The following is a 4924-nucleotide window of genomic DNA, read 5'->3' as shown; positions in this document are numbered from 1 at the left end:
GGGGGAGACGCCGGGGGAAAGACCTCAAAAACGCTCCCAGTGGAAACTTCCCGGGCTGCTAGTGGTCAAGTAATGTGAAACAGTCGTCCAACAGAAAGCCCTTGTTTGTGAGCTGCTGGGGGTGGTTTGAACCATGTGTGGGTTTAAGCGTTTTTCCAGATAATGATCGAGTTGCAGCAGCTTTTCACATTCTAGTTGGGTGCCAGTGACATTAAGACAAAAAACACAGTATAGGTCTGGGCCCGCGGGCTTCTCCACACACTGCAGGAAACACTCAAGCATAACTCTGTTCACAGCTCGTTTTTCACGACCTCACCGTTTCCTCGTGTGTCTCTCCAAACGTCTGCCTGGTCCATTTCGTGGCTCTAAACAGGAGGGGGCTTCATCTCTCCAGGGGCATAGCAGTCCACCACAGAAAGGTATTCTTCTCCTGCAGAACTGGATACACCCAGGATGCAACAAGTAACTTAGTTATTAGGACTTTTGTAGCGATGGAGGTTTCATTTAGTCCCTAAGAGTAAACTTCAAATAGACAAATAGCATTCGTTTTATTTTCCTGTAACTGCCATGCTAATAATCCTGTCTCATTCCACAGTATCTGTGCTGTTCATTGTGAAAAAAATAACATGATAATGAATTATTATTAATAATAATAATAATAATAATAATAATAATAATAATAATATTAGCAAGGGGTAAAAAAACCTAGTCAAGAGGATTGACTCTATCGTGCACATTTCTAATTTCTTTTTCACAATCGCAGTAGCATTGTAAGACTGGAATTTCTCAGCAAAATCTCTTTTTTTGAAGGTCTAGTTTGGTTGGGACGTGAGTCTCGTTAGTATTTACCTGTGAAGGGGCCACTGTCTCTGCCCTGTGCTGTGCACAGTGGCCCTCTGTGCACTCTGGCTGAGGACACAGAGAGCAGCTCCGTGTGACCTCCAACCCCAGTACACTAAAGGTCAACACACAGCACAACAGATTATAAGAACAGTGGGAGAATATTCATAGCCCCAGAACACAGAGAGGGATGTGATTCACCTGCCCTGAGATTCCGATTCTTCTTCCATCACACTGACACGCTGTAAAGCAACTCCGCAGAAATCACATCTCCAGCGTCTTAGTTTAGGTTTGAGCTGGTGTCGAGAGGGACAGTGGAGTAATGAGACCTCAGCATTAATGCAGCTGTAGGTTACCCCCAAATATATGTTGCATCGAAAAAATAAATGAATAAAAATATACATGTTTGATTCCTATGTTTGCACTTGAGTGGAAGGCCTTCCCAAAGCTGCCAGCATTTCTATGACTAATAATACAATATAATTTCTAATACAATATATTAGAATATATAATATAATTTCTAATACATTTCTCTTTCCCCTTCTGAAACTGTCAGAATTTTAGGTAATTTTAGCCTACTAATTGTAGCCAGCATCTTGTTATTTGACAAGCAGCTAATATCTGGTCATATGGTCAAACTTTCCAGGTCTTGTAAGGACTCTAGCTGCTGCAGACAGGACTGAAGCGTGTTTAAACTTGTTTCACATGAACATCCAGTTAGCAGGACTCGACTGCACTTCAATGCTGAGGTACAAAAAACAAAATACTTTTCAGCATCATGTGGATTCTTCAGTTTTGCAGTATTGTGATGTGCACATCAAAGACCATGTCAAGATCAACTATGATGCCAAGACATTTCACTGTGGTTCCAAATGCACTACAAAGAAACCAACATTTATCATTATTAAAACAGTGTTTGGGTTTCATTTTAGGACTAAGAAGAAGGACCTCTGTTTTGTGTGGCCGGCGTAGGACACTGACAGGACGTTGACATCCAAGTTTTTATGTCTTCTTTATGGTTTTAATAGTGTGTATGCCATCAAGATAGCACTGAGAAGTAACATGGTTAACATGTACAGAGGAAAGAGGTAAAGGTCCAATCACAGAACCTTGAGGCACACTGTAGTTTACTTTCACCTGGATGGATGATTCGCCATGTACACGTACATGTACATGATCTGGAGTAAATGGCTCTTACTGTGACTGCAATATGGTTTTGTATCTTGTCTAGTAGAATTGTGTTGCTGCTGTGCCAAACACTGCACTTATCTACACTACACCACCAAAGACACAAAACCTTTATCAGGGCAAACTAGAAATTAAGGCATTCATTTATGATGCTTGAGTGGAGGGGGAATTTATGAGAATAAAATAACCAGTCTTCCTCTCACCAAAGTCTGAAACAACTTTCCAATATTTGATTTAAATAACTGCTGATCGTAAACACTGTTAGAGCATTAGCACTATACCAGGATGAGATTCAAATAAGACACACAATGAAACATCCAGCGTCCTTCGTGTCCTCAGTACAGTATCAAGCTGGAATAATTACATCCAGGAGAGACGGGCTGTTGGCAGCTGAAGGACAAACGATGACTGAAGTGATATTTTCTTGAGCATGTAACATAGGAGTGTGTAGTTCTGTTTGGTTTGTTTGATAGGAGTGTTCATTTACACAGATCAGTCACTTTGGAAAAATACTTGCCCATGCCCATTTTTTATATACTTTTCCTTATAAGTCAATGAATTTGTACATCTATGTTGCATTTATGTGTTCATCCTAATGACCCAATAATGTTGACGTTGTCACGGTGAGGCGGCCCCCTACCGGTCGCCTCCGTCCACAGCGGCTGTTGTTGTTGTTTTGTGACGTCGTGTGCGTCCCTCAGGTGGGCGGAGCCCGTGATCCGTCTCACCTGAGGGTCGTTTGTTTGCCTATATATGTCTTGTCTTTGTACCAGTTGACCGCTGGTCATTATATCCTTAATTCGCACTTTTTGTTCGCACTCCCTGCCCGTCACAGACGTAGGTTACAGATTGTTACACATCATTAACCGAACAACTAAATGGTTATTAGTTATCAAATGTCAACATCCCATGGGTGTGAATAAAAAAATCACAATAACTGAACTGCAGTAATACATCAAGCATACATAGAGAATAACTGACAAATCCAACCAGCTCTTTGGATTTTGGGCTTTTCATACACTGTGGAATCTAATATGGTCTACTGACATGCCCTTCTGAATCCTGCAGGGCACAGTCTTCCACCTCGAAACAAAAACAAGAAGAAAACACAAGAAAGCAAAACCAAATGAAAACTCCATCAATCTCCACCCACACATACACCCTGCTATAAAACAATAGCTTTGGGATAAATCCTATATCCATCTCTGGCAGAGACAGTGGAATGGCTGCCAGAACTAGGGAATACACCATCCCATAATAATGTCAAGCGTCTCTGTGCTCAGTTTGCTGGGTTACCATTAAACCACGGCTGATTTGCAGGAAAAGCTCATTCCTCAGGATTTCTGGATAGAATATGAATGCTGGGTTAAGGTGTTGTTTGAGATTTACCAGCAACATACACATTTGATTTTATCATCAGTGATGGAGACTAGAATGTCCTGTAATCAACATTTATGAGAATAGTGTTTGATTAGTGAGATCTCAGAACAGCACTGGAATACACAGATCAGAACATGAACAATTAGAGGAATTTGACCAGTTTATTAACAAATTACCAAGACAATGCATCACTATATATAGGTTGTACTATGGGTTTATAGTATATAGGATTCATAAAGCTGCACCGACACACAAACACAAGACACACATGTGCATGTTAATGTATGTGCAATGTAGCCAAAGCACAATCATACTGATCCATCTGACATAACGATCACGTGTCAAGAATACTCAAAATGTACTGGGTATTGTGAAGCTATCATCATAGTTATGTTCAAGACTCTTGATAAAGTCCAAGCAACGCAAAGGAGTGATGGATAAATAAGAACCATAGACCACACAGCAAAAAAAGAGGACAGAACAGATGATGAAGAGCTCGTTTCAGGACCATACACACAGGAGGGCTGCAGAGGGAGACGAGTGTGTTCACTTCTCCATCTTCTCTTCGTGTTCACCTTGATCAGGGATGGAGCTGTAACCTAAATAGCTGCCAATAGGAAAATGAGCCCAGTAGGTTTCTGCCAAGTCCACTAACATGTCGTATGCTGCCTGAGCTCTTAACTCTTCCAGCCAGCCGTAGAAGTCTGAAGACCAGAGGTTCCAGTACGGCATGACATGCTTTCTCTCCTCGAGACCTGCAGCATCTGGATCAGAACAGTTCACACTTTACTGCACCGCCTGCAGAGATGTCTAATATATACCATATGTGAAGAGCTGGGAGGAGTATAAATGTGCAAAAAGGCCCACATTCAACATTACTATCATCAAAAAAGATTTGAATTGTAGGTCTCTTCACTTCTAAACCTAAAATCAGGAAATGTGACTAATCATTACAAATAGAAACCCACACTTTCCAAACCCCTGCATCATGTTTCTTCAAGATAGTATGTACCTTCATCTGAACCAGGAGATCTCTCTTCATGTTCAACTCCTGAGAGAGAGAGAGAGAGAGAGAGAGAGAGAGAGAGAGAGAGAGAGAGAGAGAGAGAGAGAGAGAGAGAATGGAGCAATATTACAAGGTGACAAGGACAGAGTCACACTTTTAAACACATCAAACTGCTAATTCAGACAAATTCTAAATTGACTACAAAGACAGAGCAATCTGATTCAGTTTCCTAGATGCCAGCCAGCCGAAACCTTTGGGTTTTCTTTAGGCATTGTTTGGTTTCACTGAGACAGCTGTTCTGGCCACAGTTGAATCAGACATGTTTGCAGTCCAAGAACTCATGACCTAGAAAGACTAATCGCATCTTCAGGTGGGCTCCTCAGGCAAGATACCAACCTGATACACAGAGGAGATTCAGAAAGAAGGCGCAGAGTAACACAGGGATACACAGACGAACCATTCTGCAACTGTGCCTGCACAAAAACACAAAAACCTTTCTGGAATTATCTC

At 41.4% G+C, this 4924-nt stretch overlaps 1 long non-coding RNA gene across 1 annotated transcript; it reads left to right on the top strand.

The window, feature by feature from the left end:
- Window positions 1-203: 203 nt before the first annotated feature.
- On the top strand, window positions 204-2276 carry LOC143512030 (uncharacterized). Its single transcript, XR_013130340.1, has 3 exons — window positions 204-419; window positions 1487-1589; window positions 1773-2276. It is a non-coding gene; the product is annotated as an uncharacterized LOC143512030 (long non-coding RNA).
- Window positions 2277-4924: the final 2648 nt, after the last annotated feature.

The sequence above is a fragment of the Brachyhypopomus gauderio genome, chromosome 4 (genome assembly GCF_052324685.1).
Source record: "Brachyhypopomus gauderio isolate BG-103 chromosome 4, BGAUD_0.2, whole genome shotgun sequence".
In the NCBI taxonomy this organism is placed as follows: Eukaryota; Metazoa; Chordata; class Actinopteri; order Gymnotiformes; family Hypopomidae; genus Brachyhypopomus; species Brachyhypopomus gauderio.
This window is presented reverse-complemented; position numbering and strand designations above follow the sequence as displayed.